This window comes from Bombus bifarius, unplaced genomic scaffold (assembly GCF_011952205.1).
Source record: "Bombus bifarius isolate JDL3187 unplaced genomic scaffold, Bbif_JDL3187 scf7180000008266, whole genome shotgun sequence".
Lineage (NCBI taxonomy): Eukaryota > Metazoa > Arthropoda > Insecta > Hymenoptera > Apidae > Bombus > Bombus bifarius.
Window position 1 is genome coordinate 137,733 of NW_022884551.1, and position 23,336 is coordinate 161,068.

The following is a 23,336-nucleotide window of genomic DNA, read 5'->3' on the forward strand; positions in this document are numbered from 1 at the left end:
TGCTTATCCAATTATTCGCCGAGAAACAATGTATTTCAAACAACGATCTTTAACCTTTGTTAACGGGCCTCATCGGCTTACCGGCGGCCGTAAATTTTCGAACTGAAATATTTCGCTCGGCAATAATCCTCAAATGTGACAAACGCGGATCGGGCGCCGCGCTGGTTAGTTTATAGTTTACAGGGAAAAATTGCAGCAAGTGCGATCTCTCGTTGAAGAATTTGTCGCGTTTTCAAATTTTTAAGATGGTTTACACCACAGAGATTTTATTTCATAACGATAGAAAGATTCTCTTTCTGGACCGTCTTGCATCATAGTTTGCCTATCATTAATATCTCTTTCTTACAATTTTATCACGTTTCGTCGAATAAAATAAGGGGATAATTTATGATTTATAAAACTGGCGCGCAAAATTTCATTTTATATTATAAAACTTGTCAACGTGTCACGCAAAAATTTTTACTAACGACAGTAATTTGTAATTTGTGAAATTTGATAAGAATCTTAATTCGATTATGCTCTAGAGTTTTAAAATGCTGTGTGATATATTCGTATGCAATATGTAAATAACTGATGATTGATATTGAAGATTATGACTTTCGCATATGTATACATGCACAGTAAGTCATTCTGAAAAGTATTGGTACCACCAAATCATTGATCCTGAACGATTCATATCTTTTTATAATACAAAATACAAAATTCTTAGCAATGAGAATGCTCGTTAACTGACTTTCATTGATTAGAAATTTCAAATTTGTATCGTAAAAACATATCAGTTGTTCAAATTAGAGATATGAATAGGTACTGTGACTCGCTGTATACATACATGTATTTATTATATATTTTATATATCATATATTTATTGCATATTTTTAATTCTGAAACCTTAAATGGTACTGTTGTAAGCCATAGGCATAGCTACTCATTGCAAGCTCGATTATTTAATTTTCAGGCATGTGACTATATTTTGTTCTATATTGTATCTTATTGTATCTGATCGTGTTCTCATAGTAATTAATTTGCTATTCTTTTTTATCCTACAGATATAATAATGTTATAATAAATACGCAGACATTTAAAATTATTTCTTCAAAGCTTTACGATACCTAAATTAATCTGAATTTTCTATATATTGATTTACGATTATTTCCATTTTCTATAATTAACTTACTGTTAAAGATTATGGGAGTCAAGTTTCATCTATCAAGTTATTTTACATAGTGAAATTAATGATGTCTACTCGGATAGAATCTATTAGATTCATTCACTCAGTATTCTTTAGTTACTAGCAGCACATCAAGGTATCAATTATTTTCTCCGATTCCTGAGTGACCAGAGATTCCGAAAATCAGTTCTTTCCGTTGATTGGTAAGATAACACTGGTCAATCTTGTGTAACTCAATATTTTTTCGGAAAAAGCTGTATCCTGTGAAAACATATTCTTTCGTCCCTTGATTATGCTCATATAACGAACAAGTACTGAGCTGTAACTACCTACTATAATTCGAAACTCTTGACACATCTATCCCTTTAATATTCTCTTAATTTTAATTCTAATAATTTGTTTTTCATTATTTACAAATTCTTTCCTGTAATTAATAATATATGATTGTGCATTTATATTATGTAACAGAAAGTCACGTGATTTACTATTACATTAATATGTGCATATAATGCATACAATTATGTCGACGTATTTTTGTTTAAAATCAATTCTATACAAATATATAAACAATCGGATGTGAGTAATATAATATGACAAAATTTAAGCCTAAATGTGAATTAGTTCATATTTATTTTAAAAAGCGTGTAATAAGTTATGATTAATATTCTAAATTAATCTATTCGGAAGTGTTTCAAAAATCAAATAAGTAATAAAACGGAATGTAATAAATTAACATTTACGACGTTATGATAAGTCAATCTATTAAGAATATTTTGAAAACTATATAAGTAATAAAAGATGGAAAATCGGGCAATTAAGAGATCAATCGGAGAATTAATAATAATAGTAAATATCGTAAATAGTAAAATGTTGATATATGTACCAGACTTATTTCTGAAAATGTGATAGTTCTCTCTTTCTCTCTCCCTCTCTCTCTCTCTCTCTCTCTCCCTCTCTCTCTCTGCCTCTCTCTTTCTCTGCCTCTCTCTTTCTCTGCCTCTCTCTCTCTCTCTCACACTCTCTTTATATATATATGTATATATATATGATATATAGTTCCCTATTTCTTTTAATTGACGAAATTAGTAATTTGTTAAAATAAATATTAAAACTCAATATATCTATATATTATCTTAAAATTATGGAGAAAAATAAGCATACCCTCAAATCTACTTCGAGCAGTTCCACTTGGCCCTTCATTTGGCTGCATGGCCCAATTATCTGCAAATAAAATGTTTGGTTATGCCACGATTTACAAAATATTTTAAGAACGTACATAAATAAATTTTTTAATAATAACTTTTTCAAAGAACATTATCAAGACATAATCGTATTTCATTGTTATTTTCCTTGTTAAATAATTGTTAATCGATTTATTACATGCGAAAAAAAGGATGCGTATACGTTTGATTATAACAGAAACTTGTAAGAATTATTTCAAACCCTCTATCGAATTTGTCGATGTGTAGAAAATTTGAGACTCGTCCCAGAAACGTGAACGTTAAATAAATTTCGCAAAAGAAGCCTAATATTACGTCCAGTATAGACGATGTGGCGTTGGAACACGAAATATGTGTTAGACAGCAATTAAATTGCAAGGAACGACATATCGTTCCATGAGAATGGCTCATATTACGTATGTTTTTCAGCTTATAAATAATCTGATTTGAGTAGACTCGTGGTACTTCGAAAGACTACGCTATCGTTAAAGAAAATATACGATACAAACAAAATGCAAATCTTAAATGAAATTATTTAATAGATATATCTGTCGCAAATAAAATTGTTGTCTAATTGGCGTCGCAATAATTATTCATGTGCTATATAAAAAAATAATAAGACTTTCATTTTCATTTTTTACTGATTTATGAAGGATCAATATCGTATTAATGCAAAGTTTTAATTGCAATTTTTTGCCAATAAATTTACATTTTGTTTTCTAACATTATCTTTATTAAAGAGAAAATTCCAAGAACTTGTTAAATGTTTTTTTCACCATTATTCCTTCCTTCGCATATATACTATAATTTTCTAAATTCTGGAAAACTGTTTAACACTATGATAAACTTCATTTTTTAGATTGTTGAAGTCCTTTTTCAGTGTCTCTGATTTATTACTTCGTTTAATATCTTTCGATAAATTACAAAGCGTTGTTTTACTATTTAATCGTTAGTAGATTAATAAAAAATATTTTATATGCATAGTTTGAATTGACAATTACTAATAAAGAAAATATAATTAATATTTACGAAGCGCCGACATCCATAACGTTGGCAAAAGAATCGTAAGTCAAATTAGAGGATCACCTTCCTTCGGGCAATTGTACGTTTTTTTAATTGGCTCGATAACTTATTAATTAAGCTCCGAATTGTTTGCTCAGACGTAAACGAAACACGACGAACGATTCTCATCTTTAAACGCGCAGGACGTCAAATTAAGGAACACCCGTGAGGTGACCAATCAATAAGGAAATAAATTACTAACTTCTTCAACTGCCATAAATATTGTAAGAGGAATACGATCAAATCGTGCACGAACAATGTAGCTTACAAAAGTATTCTGGGACTTGTAAATATTTTTTATAAATGTATTTTATAAATGAAATGAAATTTCATTAACATTGTAATGAGACAAACTACTATGATTACTCGAATCCGTTGGCAACCATCACACGCCTCGCCAATAAATACAAGGTGTTAAGAAAAGAATCCTAGACTTTAAAGGCTTATTGTATTGATTAAGAGGGGCAAAAGATGTTCAATTAACCTACCTTAAATCATCTACGACCATTCAATGTCGTAAAGCGTGTTCCTTGTACGGGTTTCTTCGTTGAACGTAAACAAAAAGATATGTTTAAGAGAAGAACTCAAAGTTGTCAACACAAACGACCTATGATACGTAGATATGAGTTTTGCGTTGCAATAGAAGGAAAATACGTCGAACATTTACTATAAGAAAGAACGTTTTTACTTAGTTTGCATGTATGAAGTAATCTCTATCCATATTAGTAACAATTTTGTGCTAATAACCTTAAGCTAACGTACTTCTGAGTCCATCTCTTTGTTTACGTTCGACGAAGAAACTCATTCATAACAAAATCGAAAGTTCGTGAATGGTAATCGATTTTACGTCCAAAGGATTGAATGTTGATTCGACTTTTGTTTGTTCTTCTTGGTGAATAGTACGAATTTTTAAATTCTTAGATTCTTCTTTGTTGAAAATGACTACGTGAGTTCGTGCTCGCCATCTATATGCAGATGCGTTAGTTATAAGAAATAGTAACTAGAGGATGATCCTAGTTACAATCGATAGATTTAATCGATAGGCTTAAGATGCTTTTTTGTTTTCATCCCTAGTTTCTGTAAACGCTTGCAATAAAGGTTTTTTTGGCTCAGAACGGTGTGATAGATTTATCCATTCAATAAAATAATAACTATTGTAATCCTACCTCTGTGTATAGAAATAACAAAATTTTTTTTAACACCTTATATAAATAACGAATAGAAAGCCACCCAAATAATCTAGCACTCGGTTTATATAGTACATCTATCTTGAAAAGACTACGTAAAAACAATTCGAATGATTCAACTATCATTAATCGTTAAATAGTTTCACTTATCCAACAGTTACTTATATCTGCTCGTAAACGAGATATTTGAAGGTACGAACCAATGGAAAATTACCTATATGCATATGCTGTTATTTACAATACGTCAAACCAATTTGCGAAATGTTTTTTGCAAACGAAACGTAAATTTTAATTAGAATGATAAGAAAAAGAAAAAGCTATTATGATTACGTTGATAAAGTTTGGAAGAAATATGGAAATATACGTAGAAATTAAAAGATATTTAGTGTACGTATACGTATATTACGCAGTGGAACCATTTATATCTTTAAGATGGCTATTCTAATTCTGCTGCATTCTGATTTCATTAAATATATATTAGTGTTTGCAATAAATATCTTGTAACTTCTAAATACATTATCAGATTGTTTTCAAATTTTGTCAGTATAACCATAATAGTTCTATTTCATTGCAGTGTTAGCCGAATTTTCAAATCTTTTATATAATACACATAATATATATGTACATAGAAGATTTTGACAGCAAGTGTTCAAATACTTTCGCAAGTCATCATAAATAACATACAACAGATTATTTAACATTACTAGCGTGTCTGCATATTACATTGAAATTATTATTTGAGGCTGTAAAGAACTTCAAATCTGTTCGTTCATGCGTAAAAGAAACTATCGATTACCGTACTTTTGACGATATTATATATGTTTTCTGTAACATAACCTAATTAAACTTGATCTTAAATGAAGATAACACGTAGCGTAAAAAATCCACATTTCTTATTACAGTACAGTGAACGAGTTGTGAAATAGTAAATAGGAATGTCTTTTACGCTCACGTAGTTGTATGTATTTATTGTTACTCTTTGACTAAGGGATTACATAAAAATTTGCAACAATATTACATTTAAAGCTACATGTTCTAAAAACAATACAAATCTACTTGTTAAGTAGGTTCTCTAAGTCAAGGTAAAGTAACTCATCTAGCAGTTGAGCGATAATAGATAATAGATAATAGCGATAATAATAGTGCGATCTACTTGAAAACAGACTATTTAACTTGTTATTAATCGTATACATTGATAACTCGATGGTCGCAGTTTTCTATGAAAATATAACTTTCATTCATTAAAAGAAAAGAAGCTTATTTAACTAATGTTAATATCCCCAGTTTTAATTATCATAATTTAGTAGCGTGTGTATCATCTTATTTCTGCCAGTTATTTTGTTCCTTATTTTATTAGTTGTTATTGTAATGTTCCCTGGCTACCATAGAGTTATTCGAATCATCTTTCTGTTATTGATATTTTCTCTTGCTAGACCTAAAGTACACGATATTTCCTTACTCTTGTTATTATATTAATGATTAATGGTGTTTAATAATCTACAACAAGTCATGTTATTTTGTACAAAGCTCAAGGTGGAATTTTAAAACGTTGAAAGTTCGGTGATTCAAGTAACTTTACCTTCTATCTATTTTCAGATTGCTTAGCTTACTATATTAAAATAACGTAAAAATTTCACTTCTCCTTTAGGTAGTTTTTAATCATGCACTCGTTTCAACTTAAAGGAAGATCCAATATCAGTGTTCGATCCGTAATACAAGTTAACAATAGTGTACCAATATGCACTGGAAATTGCAAAATGTCACGAGATAAAGTATTTATCATCGGTGGATCTAAATCATTATCCATAATTCGAAACTTTAATACTGAACACATTGAGAAAGCTGCCAAGAATAGCACCGAAAGTAAAATTTGGGATAGTGATTAAATTTAATAAACTCTTTTCGTTAGGTATAATGCAAAATAAATTACCTAATGATTTCCAAAACAATATAGAATCTTTTTTACGATTTTGCAAACCTTTTTACATAGAAGGTGATTATGTAACTTAAAAATATAAACATAGTGAAAATATATGCATAAACAATGTTGGTAAGAAAACTTAAGAAGGTTGATAATGAATTGAAGAAAGTAAATGAAAAAGAAAGTGACTTTCTGGAAATGTTGGATCGGTGGATTCGCTCTCTTTTGGAATTCAAGGTTTCGATTTCTGGATATAAAAGGTTTAATGCAATATATTTATATACACACGTGTATAGCGCAGAAACAAACACGCGCAAATAACAAAATAATACTGCATGTTCATAGCACACATTTTCGTGCTTTTCCGGAGAATGCTGCTGAATTCCAGTTACATAAGAGTACTGACAACAGTACGTTTAACCACGTGATTATATAAACGTCATCAAGCCTGCGCTTGACAGATTATGTCTTGTCGACGACATCCCCTATCGTCGCATTGGCGAGTCATAAAAACGGCCCTTTCGTTCACTAAACAATGGTGATATAGAACATCGAGACCGGGAAGGAGGATGGGAAAGCAAAACAGGCTTCCGGCGGAAATATTTTGCGCAAGTTATTTCTTGCGCGCGCCTCTTTATCAAACATTTTCTGCCTCATACGTGCGTCCCAAATTAAGCGATACAACATGTATATCGTAGAATTTCTGTCGGATGGACCAACATAATTTCATAGAAAAAAGTTTGCTTTGTACGAGTTTATTAAGTTCACCGTTAGCTCAAAATAACTCTTTTTACAAGAAAAGTTTTATTAAAAAATGTGATTGCACATTAAATATATTAACGTATATATTTGCTATATTATTAATCTTTGACAAATTTTTTTCGATAGAAATTCTTATTATCCATTATGAAACTTTTTGTCAGGGATCTTAAGTTACTGTCATTTGTTAGAAAAAGAAGTGTGTTTTATTTGAAAAAGTTGTATTAAAAAAAGCAATTACAAAGATTGTCAGTCATTAAATGTAGCTATACGACATAAATATTTACTCTTTTTATATCACCTTTTTCTTTTTCTTCCTTCCTCGGATTCTTCTTTGTCGCAATGTACTGATAAATAATTTTTTATTGATTTTTTTTTTGTTAATTTATGATTAGAAAACAGATTACGGACTATGAGAAAACGAAAAAAGCTTGTTAGGTAAAAAAGTGTGAAACTTTTACGAATAGCTGATAAATTCACGAAATCTTGCGGTATTAATATTAACACCACTGTAGTTTAATATTTTCAATATTTCTTCAAAATTCCTTCATTTCAATATTTATCTTCAAAATCAAATAAAAAGACAATTTTGATACTGACAATCAGAAGAGGATCATAAGTCAAATTTCCTATTTTTACAGGGAAACAACTTTAAAATTTAGTATATTTCCTTGTAAAAATAGGAAAATTGACTCATGATCTTTTCTCTCTTCCAACCTTCATATATTAACTTAGAATTAATATTCTTGAAAACATATTATTATAGTATATGATCATTCGTTCTTATTGAAAAAATAAACATTAATATGATTTGTTAATGCAAATAAGTAAATATAAGGAAGATAATTTGAGTCGTCTAATTAATACACGTATTAAAAATAAACTGTCAGAAAGTCGTTGCATTACTATGCAATATCGTAATTGTAGAAGATTGAATTGACTCAACCTAAATACTCAATTTATTATATTTATGGTAGAATTATATTTGTACAAACATACAAGAGTGTCAGGTGCCAATGAAGGGTCGTTAGAATCTTTTCATATAATGCACCACTTCGTCCGCTTTTGAACATCTGTATCCTCGAGTTTCCGAACCTATTGTAGTATTCACAAGCCAGCAGTTATAGTGTGCGGATCTTTACATTGTTAGGTCACTGTCGAAAGAGTATTAGGCATTATCGATATAATTATTACTCATAAACGAAGATAGCACAAAAGTTGTTGTAGTTCTAAGAATTTTCTTAATAAACACTCTGCAGTTAATTTATAGAAATATTCAATTCTGGCATAACTTAACAATATAAATAGTATAATTTATAACAAGAACTCTAAGTAATAATTATAAATGATAGATAAGAAAATTACTAACGATGTTTAATTTTCCTAGCATACGTGTGTGGTTTTAAAGATGCAGGTTTAAGTAATAATTATAAATAATAGATAATAAAATTATCAAAATATTTGACATATAATATAAATATTTTAGATAATAAAGTTTTCAAAATATTAAATATCTTACAAAATAATAATACTTTTTAAATGAATAATCCTAAAGTCTTTTTTCTGTTTAGCATATTAATAATTATTATGATTTACACGTATTCTGATCTGGTCATATTTCAAACATAAATTGCACGATATCGGAAACAAGTTTCACGTGATGCTGCAACAAGAATTTCGACATTTTCAATGAAGGAACAAATTCCTCAACGTAATATCTAGGTAGAACCTAATAAGGTCTTGCATACACGTGCAAACACATAGGCATATGCATACAATGTAATGCAACGTAATCAACAGAACCGATCAAGCTGTTACGTGTACAAGTCATGCGTATTTCTATGATATAATACGGTCAATCTATTTGGCTATTATAAAATCATCGTAACTTCTGTACATGATCACTGCACCGGCTTGTGGTTCACGTTAACGCGATTACATAATAAATTCTTTGATTAACTTAAATATATCCAATGAGTTTCCAATGAGTTTCTCTGGTTTTTAAGTACGGATTCTCCGATTTTCTCATTCACGGAAAGAGGTTTGTCTCTAATAATTATCATAATCATTATAGATTCGATTAATAATTACGTAAACTACGCATTTCAATTAGTGAAACAATTAGTCTAGGAATATCAGTGATAACCGGTTGACGAGAATTTACATTTTGTCAGAAAATGGACTCGCGACGGTCATGCAGGAATGTTCGAAGGATTCACAGCGTTGTTGTTACTCGTGTTAGACTCTACAGGTCGCGCTCACTCTTATTGAAACAACGATGCAAGAATCTTCAGTAAGAACAACTGTATCGTATTTACGATCCGGCAATGTCAAGGCGACTAACTTATTTCCTTATCAATGCGCCATTACGTAATGAACTCGAAGCACGGTGCACCGATAGTGCGACTCGCTTTCAGTGTCCCCTATGTGCTTGACCTATGACGTAAAACTTGCAGGAATTGGCACATGCAAGGCCGTTTTAAATATTTGCGAAGCTTCCTTCACGGCAATTGGACTTCGTTTATCTTTCGAACCGTTTTACACACGCGACACAAGAATCGACTTCCGCGAGAACGCACGATCGATCACCATTCCAACGGAATGCATTGTTTTTACGATCGTTTCTTCCTTCTTGTCATTGTATGACTCGCTTTTTCGACGCTGTTGCACAAGTTTACGATATCTTGCGACAAGAAATTGCAAATCAATCTATACATTTTGTAATATACAGGCTGGTTGGTAACTGGCGGTACAAGCGGAAAGGGGGTGATTCTACGCGAAAAAAGAAGTCCAAAATATAGAATAAAAATTTTTTTTCTTTATTTTTTTTATTTTTTTAAAAATCTACAGTGAGATCCGTTATAACAAGACGTGATAAAGTGCACGCGTACCGAGCGAAAATTCAAAGTCGATTTTCTCGAAAACAAAGCCTCAAACGAAAAATTTTTATTCTATATTTTCGACTTCTTTTTTCTCGTAGAATCACCCCCTTTCCGCTTGTACCGCCAGTTACCACCCTGTATATGTACGTATAGTACGTACAAGTAAGCGAGAATATTTCTTTCAGTAGGAAATCACAGGGAAGAAACGTAAGAAGTCTTTCATAAAGAACAGCAATTTGAAAATTCCAACCAAGTACACGACAAAATGATGTTTCTATTTGATTTTGGGATTAAATACGTACGTATCTTTGTCACACTCTGAACATTCAAAAAATAGTGATAAGATTAGTTACGCACATTAATATTAATCGTGCTATATTAATCTAATAATTAAATTAATTTGTTATTATTTATTGCAAGACATTGTAAGAAACTTTTATTTGTTACTTAACATTGAATTTATCACCTATTTCCAAGAGCCATACGTATTCTAATCTATCAGCTTATATTCTTTTTCAACTATTTTATATTAAAATACTTGTTTTTAGCTATCGAGGGATATAAAAATCAGAAAATTGACGAAAATTGATCTTTATATGAAGGTCACAAAGAAAGCACAATAAATACATTTTTGTTCATTTTATTTTAATATCGCTTCATGACTAAAAGGAGATATTTTGATATAAAACAACTAAGAACGAAAAGATCCTGTTGCGTCCACAGATGTAATTAAGTAAGTTTTGTAGAAACCAAATATACACTGTGTTATAACCACAAAACTATCCTAAAAATTTCAATTCTCATACAGATGCAATCTACACGATACAACAGGACAAAATTTGATTAGAAGCATGTAAAGTGGAATAATTAAACTTATCGAAATTATTGTTACAATTTTATTTTATGGTGTTAATGATCAATGAATTCACACTGTTACGAAAGTTCTATAGTTATGCAACGAAAATAAACTAGTTTTCTACCGTTCTTTTATTTCAGTGACTAACATAAAAACTGGAAGTTGTTAGGTTGTTTTATGATCATAAGACACAGTATACAGCTATTAGGACAAACAACTTTTTAGCATCCCGGCAAGTAATATTTTTATAATTAAAAACTATGCTTATGTCATATTGAAAAAAATACTTAAAAATATTTAATCGATAAAACGATAACATGGAATTAATTGAACGTAGTGAATTTTGCAACTGTCCTTCTGTAAAAAATGGAAAGTGTAATTTAGTATTTTCTTATTGTTTTGAAAATTATCTTACAATACGTAAATGCAAAATATTATGTTGTTCGTTAAAATATTCACGAATTATGTTGGATTAACATTTGGCAATTATTGACTCGCAGTGTGATATGGCAGTGTGATATTATTTACTTGAAAATCAATTGGTACTTCAAAATCTATAGTCAAGATACAATCTTATGTATTGGGTTTAAACATAATCACAACTTTTAAAAGTATCATATTCCAAAATGTGTAATTTACATTGCAGTGCTTATTGTTTTCCCACATAAAGTTAACTCATTGGCATAGCAATTTTTTCACATCCCTATATAAGATTATATTCCTAGACTATAATCACTAAACCACAATCCTATATTAAACATACCTATATGTACTACTTTTCCATTTCCGAGAAAATTCTGGGACAAGCTGGAGGCGATGGACGATAAAACATCAAACAAAAAGAGAAACTGAGTCACCCAGCTACGGTTAAACTACGGCAATTTGGATACTGAAATACGAACTCATTACAAGAAATAGAAAATGGCAATGTAATAAATGTAACATTTAGGAATGTATACAGAAATCAGACCAAATCACATTCAGAAATAAGAAATGAACAGAAATAATAATGATAAAAACCGAGAAACAAATATGCGAACTGGCGAACTTTATAAAGAAAACCATAAAACCGAGAGCTTCCTGCTTGGATATACAGGGTGCTTGGTAACTGGTGGTACAAGCGGAAAGGGGGTGATTCTATGGGAAAAAAGAAGTCGAAAATATAGAATAAAAATTTTTTTTTTAATTTTTCCATCGAGACAACGATCTACAGTAAGATCCGTTATAACGAGGTGCGATAAAGTGCACGCGTACCGAGCGAAAATTCAAAGTCGATTTTCTCGAAAACAAAGCCTCAAAAGAAAAACTTTTATTCCATATTTTGGACTTCTTTTTTCGCGTAGAATCACCCCCTTTCCGCTTGTACCACCAGTTACCAACCACCCTGTATAAAGGAACCAAAGAACGCGTATAGAAAATGTACATACAGAAATCTACATACTTTATATCATATTGTATATATTAATGAATTAAGATTTAATTTAAAGCTATAAACTAAGGTAGAAACAAAGTGTATCAAGGGTACACATACGTGAACAAATTGTAATAGGTATAAGACTCGATACATAAACAAACAAAAATACAAAAAAGATAATTATCTTCACAGATTAAAATATTGATATTTTCCTCTGTGAAAAATATTTATATTCTTCGACATCCTTTTTCTAAATTCGTAGTTTTTATTTAGGATTCCGTTATGAGAGAAGTGCAAAAATGTAAGAATATCAGACCCACACTAGACTCTGTTGTAGTAATGTCACGCATTTTTCAGGCGAATGCGTATCGAATACATTTTTATTTAACTTCATAAATATTATCCAATCATTACATACGTCAAGATCGATCACACGAAGATGAAAATTATCTGATAAATTTATATTCAAATATAAATGTCAGTAATTGATTAAATCATTCAAAATATCGTCATAAGATATAAATTAAATTAATGTAAATTAATGAAGCAAATGAAACAAACTGATAAATATCAAACAATTTTTCTCTGTTCTTCCTTAAAATAGAAGATTGTTCTTGTTTAAAAATCAGACTAATTGGTGCGTTTGATGTTCAACTAAAAGTAGCACGTAGTATTTTCCAAAGTTACATAATAATTCTCTTCAATGTCAAATGAATATATAAAATGCAGAATGTGATAAAATAAATGAACCATCGAACACGTTATAAATTTTTCGTACAACTAAATATAATATTATCCAATTATCTTCGTGTATTTGAAGATCGTTCAAATAAGAATTCGTTTGATACATTATGGAAGGAATATCGGTCAGCAGTACAAAATCGTAAGAATTCAAAGCGAACGTAGATACCTACGTATCGACTACGGTGAGCCATATCGTAGAGAAAGTGAAGCCGGTAGTGAATGCAACATGCGTTGAGACGTGACTCGGCCAATGGTTTTGGAATTTAACTTGATATTCTAAGCCGCGGGATGCAAATAATTATCAAACATAAAATGATGTTACGCTAGCCAACTGGACTTGCGTCTCTGCAATCACCGACCGGTATTATATTTCCTTGCAGGAGAAATGCTATTTGCATTTCAAATGCTTTGACCTTTTCGAATCTATGTACTGTAGCAATTTCTGCTTAGCTGGATTCGCCGTTGGCGATCTTGACTGGGTCATACTGCTGTCGAAACATGCACACCGGGTCAAAACATTCGAGAATTCTTGTGGCGGATCGACGCTAGTGTATGGACAGCACGTGTGCAGCTGGTTCTTAAGGTGTTGCTTTTAGAATTTACCATTTAGCGCTTTTATGCTTCATATTTGACCCTCCTACATTGCTTTCCTTATTTTTAACCAAATCCCATTTTTGTATCATTAGAAAATTTCTTTAGTTTCAGGAAAATAAAGGGAAATATTTATCGATATGTGATTTTCACGCTAAAGATTTTCTTAAAACATAATATAACGAAAACGATATTGAAATGAAAAGATTCGAAAATTGCATTAAAGTTAAACTACTTCGTTTGAGAATTAAATAAGCAAATCCTTTTAGATCACCTAATGTATGTTTGCTTCATTCTTGGAAAGTAAGTGCTATATCAAAATTTAAATTATTTATTTTTTGTATGATTCGTGCTTCTTCTATTCAAATAATAGACAATTTCTTCTTTTGGATATTTATTGATATTTAGTCATAAGAACAGCCTTGCTCTTAATTGAATTATTCTTGCCCCTTTCTTTCAGATTAATCCTCTGCGAAGAATTAATTCATAAAAGTGTTGACTGTTATACTGTTTTATGTTTCTTCGAGTTTAGTTTCGATATGTATTAAAATATATGTACATTCTTTGAATTATGCAAAAGATAAGTTTGACAGTATAATTGTATACTATTGATTCTCATGATTGAAAGTAATGTAGATGAGAAATATTAGAGAATATATTATTTCTTTGCATTCGAACTGAAGGAGGAATTGCAAAATCTAAGTTCTTGGAATGAGATAAGATTAAGTAACACAGATTGTATAGTAATGATACAAGCTTAAGCAACACATAATTAAGGTGCTAGTGTGAAAGATGTGTCTTCCTATTTAAATTTCATCAACATACATGCATCTAATGTGGCAATAAAGCCGCTAAAGATGTAAAAAATACATGTATAACAACATTATAAATTATATTGTAAATGATGTTCAGAATTATGTCTTTCCAGTGCAGTTAATATATGCAATTTTACCTGATAATATGCAAATATATTGTAATATAGTAAATTACTGCAACTTATCTCTGTTACGGATTTTACGCTTCTATGCTTTATTTTCCCAAAAATGAAATATGTGTGCAAAAAATATATAACTTCCACTCAGAAACCTATAATCTTGTTATTATAGTATTATAGTATTATAGTTATAGTAGTATAGTATATAGTATTATAGTTATTATAAAAACTACAACTATTGACTAAGAAATTGAAAATTATTTCTGAACAAAATGTCTTTATATTACGTGTCGCATATAACAAATATATATTATTCCTTTAAGCATAAATTAATAGCGAAATAAATTATACGTTACCAATTCTTAGAAATCTTTTATTAGAATATGTTGGGATATGCATGTTCCTTCAAAATGTGCACGTAACAGTGATTTATAAAATTTCCGAACGACTCATCTGAATGTTCGGGAAATATAAATCAACGCATATGAGGAATTAGGTCACATTTCCCGAATGTACATGAGAAAATATAAGTGCGTTAAGTATCACTTAATATAACACATCAGGGTAAAAAAGGTCGAGAGGTCTCGTTCATATCGTCGAACAACAAGATGTAAATGCAGAAACTAATAAAAACCATGGAGATGTAGTTGTTAATTTTAGCCGACAAATATTACAAATAATTTGTGTGTAACCGTTAATTTTGTTCGAGATTGAGCTTTCATGCAATTTCAATCTTATTCCTCCTATCCTTATTCACAATATTTATAATAAATTATATTTTATACTTGTATTCCTCAATAACTTAAAAAAACTATCTCTTAGTATAGCATAAATTATATGTACTTAAATTTACAATAATTCCTTTTTTCTCCTCTTTCATATTTTCATAATACAAATCTAAGTAATATTTAATAAAAAAACTGTCCATTTGAATGGACTTATAAAAATATTAAATTATGTGTAAAAGCGTAAATATTTAAATATAGTATAATTAATTCTAATTGTTAGTGTAAAAAAGATTAATTTACTAATGACGAACTAACGCGTTTCATTTCTATCAGTTGATTCATTTTCTTGAATTGTTCAGAAACACGATATCTTAATTGCTCTGCATTACAGCATTAATATGAAGTTGCAATTTAATCATTGATCAATAAAGCTGAGAATCAACGAGCAACTATAAGGTGATATTATGAGATAAAAGATCAAATTTCCAATCCGACATATAATTGCAAAAAACAAGCGATGATGCAACGTTCGTTTGTATACTTGATATTCACTCAATAATGGAAAACAAATTTTTCTACGAACACGAAAATCAAGGAATAAATAATTAAGGAATAATAATTTTTAACATATTGTTAGATTTTTTAAAGAAATATTTAAGAAATTATTCACAACTTTATTTTTTAACTATATTTATCATTAAATTAACACAAAACTTTTGTCGAGGTAAACACAGCTAGAAATTTGATAAGAAATTTAGAAAAATGAAAATATTTGAAAATCATTAGCTAATTTGCGAGTTTTACACACGATTTGGAAAAATGAAAATCTTCGTACCGTTGAAGAAAGCTCGGGTATTAAATGATTTTCTGTGCAGAATATCACCTCAGGGGCAGATTACTTATTCAAGGTTTAACGAGGAAGCCATCGCCCATGTTGCAGCCTAGCAAGTGTAATCGATGATTCACTCCCCCCTCCCTCCGATTTGTGCATGGCCTATATTGCGTTACGTAAATACTGCAAGCAAGTTGGGATCTATAGATCGTTTCGTGAGTCGTGGCGAATATTGGAAAGAACCCTATGTTTGCCCGCAACATTGTCTTACCAAGGATATATTGTCTCCTGGATTTCAATTTAATGCGGTACATAATACGAACATAGCAAATCTTTCTTTTCTGAACGGTTAATCGAGAACGGTTATAGTAGGAAATACTAAGAATTTTATAGCCAAAGGATGGTAACGATATTAACATTTATATTTTTTAGAAAAATAATTAAACCCTTCAATATTAAGAATTTTTATGACCCTCTATGATTCATTATATAATGAAACGGAAATGTAATAATACGTCCATAACGAATTCATAACAAATTCATTCATCTCGATATGGAACTGCAAAACAAATAATAACGCTATATTTTACAAGAGATATATTATAACGATTAATAATATCTTACGAGAGAAAAGGACTCCTGAGTAAATGGTATTTAGTGATTTCTTAAATACTAAATAATTGCATTGTTTACGTGTTTTTAAGGGAATCTATGAGCAGCGTTATCGACATTATCTACGAACGCGAAAGGAATTTTTAATTGTTTAATATGAATCTGGATAATATAAATATAAATACTTAAAGGAACAGAAAATTCTTTCATCTGTTTAATATTGCCTCCTTACAGGAAATAATAAGGAATTTAAAAAGCGAAGTATTTCTAAAGATAACTGGAGGGTGATCGAGTCTCGTTTTGTAAATGTTACAAATTAATTACAATTGCAAATGGAATTAATTGCACGTTGAGTAGTATGGACAGTGTTCTGCGTATCGTATCTACGTGTCGTAAAAAGTAAGAAAGAAGGAAATAGTGTTTTTTCTGTAAAGTGTCTTTTCTATAACGGAAACAAGTTCACGCACATTTGAACCAAGAGGGAAGGGTATCTACGGTGGGAAAATGACCGTGCTGTACTCGAGAATTGCTTTGATATGAGGTAATGCGCACCGCAAAACACGCAAGATGTGTTACGTAATGTTTAAAGTGTGTACGAAGTACTGGTGACCGGGTATATCGATATATATTTATTAACAAGCGATCGCGGCTAACAGTTTCCGCTAAGAAGAAACTATTCCTCGCAATTCGCATAATTTGCACCGAACAAGGTGATTTTTTTTTTGTTTTTAATGCTTTAAATTGGAAATTATCGCGTCGCATTAAAAAGACAAATGGATCTACTAGCTCGAATCTTTCCACGATCCATTAGTATAACGTAATTTGAAAATGACGAAGCAAGAAGAAAACGTTTGAAAATGATGGTTCATACACATAAATATCAATTGCTTCGTAGTACTATGAAATCACTTCTAAGTTTTTCTTTGGAAAGATTGGTATTTTCCTTACATAAGCGGATGTGTTAAAGGTAAGTTCACTACGATTCACTTATTTTTCATTCATTCATTCAAAAACTTGCAGATTCAGAAATGCTATATCTGTTTTAAAGAACAATTAAATTAGAAAAAGATAGATAATTTTCAAACTTATTAAAATTCTTCAACTTTTACAATAATTTTAAGAAAGTAAATTTCTTTTACAAAGTTTAATTAAATAAGCATCGAATCCAAAGAATTATGATAGTAATCACTTTATGAAATCATTTATAATACGTAAGAGTAAAAATTATTTCGATTACACAAATGAATTTTTACACAATGAGACTTTATTTGCCTATCAAATAAAAACGTACGGATAAGGTCTAACGTAGAATACAAGTGGCTAACGTATATGACAAGCATGACAAACATATTTATGATTATGTTTAGGTGCACGGGTGTGTCTACTAGTTTCTTGAAAAGGAAGGTCAGTTGTTCAGTACGCCTGTACAACAAAAGCAAACCACATACGGTAGTAAACTACTGCTAGTTCCTACTTTCTCTCCTGCAGGCTTCGTCATTAATGAAAGAGCCCTCCCTATTGCTGTGTTAAAAGTGATCGACAGATTAATCTTACCGTCGAAAAATCATGCTAACGAGAAAAGTCGCTCGGGAATAAATGTTCGTTCCTTAGATTTAAATTATGTAACTAGTCAACGTGTGTTATAATCGCGGAAGAATAGAAATAACGCTAATTATCCACGTAATGGGTTATTGGTATATATTAGTAAACAATGAAAAAATCGAATTAGAATTTTTCTAAAAAAAAAAATCTCGCTGTTAAATTAAATGCAAACAGAGCTTCCTCATTTAAGTGGTCTTGAGGAAAGGAGTTAAATCACAGATTGTGTATTTTAAAACATTTATACATATGCTAATACTATTGAACACACATAATTTATGAATAGAGTTTTATTATTTACATGATTGTCATATTTTTATGTTATTAAGTTGTAAGTAAAGTTTTTGGAAGAAGACATAATAATAGAGAATATGAAAACGACATTTAAATCAGAAATATTGTGTGATTCTTCTCAAGCAAATTTTGATTTCAAAAATTTGAAATAAATTTCACTGTGAGGCCTCTTAAGAAACGAAAGATAATTTCGAAAAAGTATCAAAGTAAATGCAAGTTTATAAATATATTATAAGGAAGATATAAATAGTTTGCTCTAGTTTGCTTTGATTTATAACGACTGATATAATAGAATAAAACAATTTAATACAAATCGAAGATTTTCTACGTAACCTTATACTAGAAAAATTTTAACATTCTATGTTTCATCTTATTCTTAATATGTAAGAATTAACATATAAAACGAATCTTTGTTCATGTATTTGCATGATCCACGAAATCTTATATTCTACAGATCTAAATATGTATAACGTACAATAACATTTATTATTAAACTAATTGCGTTTTGATGTATAAAATAACATGCTATATATCATAAATAAATTTGTTAGCACCTAAACTAAATGTCTGATTACTCTATTAAGAATCAACTCTATGTTAATACAACATTTCCTTTGCTATTTCTTTTTAGTCCTTTTGCATGGAATTCATTTTTTAACATTTTCACATTATGTAAATGAAATCAACGGATTTTCTTATTATTTTTTTCGGTTCTATCTCTCCCTTTACCTATATTCTACAATTTAAAGAAATTGAGATATTTATAGCGTTATGATGACCTACTTTCCTTAAATCATGAAAATTTTCTTGTGTTTCTGATTTATGTAATATCTATTGTGAAGTATACGTTATTCTAATAAATTTGGTATACCTTGAACAATATGCGGAGTATTAACAAACTAGTGCAAGTAAAAAATATACAACAAAATTTTTTCATATAACGCTTCGTGTTCGAAAAAATCGAATTTGGAAATTTGTCAAGTATTCTTGAACTTGGCTTATTCCGGACTAAACAAGAGTAAATAATTGATAGAAGGTGATCCTGCGCCTGAAAATAAGACAAAAATGTAGAATAAAGTTTTTTCATAAGATACTTTCTTCCCAAAAAAATAAATTTGAAAATTTAGTATGTGTATGTACCAGACGAGTTCTTACCAAACATTTTCAAACTCTTCTGCTGGTAATTCATAGCTGGTAATTAACTAAGTTTAAGTATACTTAACAATTTTTCAAACCCAACTTTCTCGAAAACGAAGCGTCATATGAAAAAATTGTATTCTATATTCTTGATTTGCTTTTTCATGTAAGTTCTCCTCCTTTCGCTTTGTACCATTTACATCACAATACACCATTATTAAAACTTTAGTTTAAGACTAATCAGCATCCAACTATTCATTTCAAGTTCATCTACCCATTGATATACGATGATCGGTTCACCACCATCAACCCTCGTTGGGATCAGAGAATTGATCAGAGATTATGACTTAAAGGATTATTGATACGTGCATAAAAATATTAATATATATAATATGCCTCGGAAGATTGATAAGTTACAATATATCCAAGTAAAAGATTATTCTACATGCAAAAATAACTTGAAAACAAGAATAAATATCTTGCATTTAACTATCGTTCACAAAAGAATCAAATAACAAAATTTGGCAAGTATACATAGTACATATCTGTACGTACACTACCGTTCATGAGTCACAGTACATTTAAAATAGTTTTGTAATAAAATTTTCAAATTATATAATACATATTGTACATGCAATTAATAAGTATTAATTTCATTTTGCAATTACAATATCCATTTATACTTATCCTAGATTATAAACAATAAGATTTCCATGACTTGTGATTAGTAGAGTGAATAATTAACTTCCGATAAAGTATTTATTTTAAATTTATAAACATTTATTCCAAACTCAATTTTTTTTAAAACGAACTGGAACGAAAAACTTAATTCTATTTCTTTTTATTTATTCCTGCATGTAAAATAAGGTTCAAGTGCACTCATCATAGGATATGTGTATAGTGCAACAAAATCGAATGGGTGAAAGAACTGCAGCAATCGTGCTGCAATATGCGCTATGCGCCTCGTAGACGATGATATAACGTCGTGTCGCCTCTTATCATCTACGCGTGCACGAAAACACATGCATGATATGTTTTTACTCTCGTGTATGTGTTTCATGCGATCGGCGTGAACTATTTGTTACGCATGCACTCTGCATCATGGTCGGTCAACCTAGCTTATCCTTCTATTACGTATGACACGTATACACATGAACGTACGTGTATGTAAGACCGGAACATGGATATGGCAAATACATACGCGACCGCTACATATTTTGTAGAGTGTATACAGCGTACAGATATGCTTAATGATATAACAAGGTTTAACGTACACTGATGTACGTATGTACACACGTACATTTAATATTTTTATGAATATATGAATATATAAATATATATTATTGTTTACATTAGAAGGTTATCTTACCATTAGTACTATTATCGATGCTATTATTGTATGCCAACGTATTACCGATAAATGTACATTTTTTTATCTAATGTGTCAGATGATTAATACAATTTGTTTGTATTTCTACGTGTATGTCGAATGGTTTATATAGATTTTATGTTAATTACGCCTGATGTTATATAGTCTTAGGTTTAACCTATAAATGATAATGAATGTAAATTAAATAGATAGGAAACGGAAAGAGCTATAATAAATTTTGTCTCTCAATTATATTGGAAACAAATTTCAGTCACAAATTTAAACAATAACGCACTCAGACTTGTGTCCTCTTCAAGTAACTTTCACCACTTAATTGTATATCTGTCGATTAATTATTTAAAATGTTTTATCTGCATATGATACGTCATTCAAGCCGCTATACACAATGCTTCGCGATTGCCATCACAATTTTAATCGTTTAGATTGGATCAACTGTATCAACTAGTATTCGAGTTACAATGACACATGTGAAAATCGATATAAATCGACAACTTAAAATCGATCTAGTTGATACAATAAACGACTATACAATAGATTTATTTCCATTTATCTTCATTTTTATTATAATTTTAATATTTAAAAAATAATACTTTTTTACTGACTTGTAAATCGTTAATAATGAGCTTTACGTATTTTATTTAGAAAATAATCTAGAACGATTTTCATATGTTTAAGTTATATACGTCGACGCTAATACTGTCTGCAGAAAATGCACGTTCGTGAAAAATGAGATGTCGCGATGTCCGGTAGCGGGGATAGTCGCATCGCGTTAAACCCGCGTACGCACAAACCAAAATGACGCAAAGTATCAGCTACGGACGATGATTGATGTTTAAAAACATATCGGTGTAGTTAATGTACGATGTTTGTCTTATGTAACACCGCGGTTTTATTTGCTTTTGAATGTTTCGCGTCTGACGAGATACAAGTCGAACAAGCCCGAAATGCGTCGAAATCTCGTTTACGTTTCACCAGTCACATTATCTCGCTGCTGATAATCAATTAATCGATGCATTTACATGTCCTATTTACAGATCTATTGTAGACACTTGTTCGCAGAGTTGCTAGAAACTTACGTGCGAAACTAATCAAATCGAGCTATTACAATATGTATAAAAAAAAACAACTGTATTAAAATTTGAAAATAAGTACATTCTTTTTTATACGTCGGTTACCCACGAATACTTATTGATATTTGCAACGATCTTGCTCAGTGATTGTTTCGCTCGTAAAAGGTATCAAAAATGCTGACTTACCAAATGCTTAAAGTGTTACCGTCGTGGCATTGCACATGTGACAATACTCGATCCGATAAATGACACACTTAAACAGAGGGACACTCACCTTTAATCTATTGGTGAACTATCATCGCGACTTCTGCACTTGATAACTGATGCTGACACTTAATTTTCCGGTAAAAAAGACAGTTGCGGGAAATCGGAGTTTAGAACGCGCGCAAGCACTACGCGACAGCAAACACTAACGTAGTCTCACAGATTGCCGCCTGGCCGGTAGAGCGCCAGAATTTCGGAATGCTTTAAAAAACTATATTCCTTGAGATGGCGACACCTTCTGACAGAAGCTATAGCCTGGATTGGATCGCGAATCGATATTCTACGCGAATGGAATTATGGGATTGTTATTTTTCCGTTGACTGAAAACGCGCTAAACAAATTTTGCATTTGGCCCACTCATACTGCATCATTTTCTTCCAATCAATTAACGACTAGTTCAAACTCGAATTGTAAGAAGCTAACATATGTGACGTGCTTTCTATTATAACTCCAGCTTAAACAATTCTCTTTTTATAAATATAGGAAAAATATATAAAATTATTGCAAAATTTCGGTCGAATGGAATAAAAATCGTACAAGAAGAGCTATATTATAAAAATTGAACGTGGCTATACGCAGATTTATTAATATATATGGATACATACCAGTTGAATGTAATATATTAAATTTTTATTCGTCATGATAAATTTCTTTTTCTGATTTCTTTTATTA

General features: G+C 30.4%; 1 long non-coding RNA gene across 1 annotated transcript; it reads right to left on the reverse strand.

Annotated features, from left to right (window-relative positions):
* Window positions 1-1,101: 1,101 nt before the first annotated feature.
* LOC117212036 lies at window positions 1,102-23,019 on the reverse strand. Its single transcript, XR_004488390.1, has 3 exons — window positions 22,675-23,019; window positions 2,330-2,389; window positions 1,102-1,429 (listed from the first exon to the last, which is right to left on the reverse strand). It is a non-coding gene; the product is annotated as an uncharacterized LOC117212036 (long non-coding RNA).
* Between the last annotated feature and the right edge of the window lie 317 nt (window positions 23,020-23,336).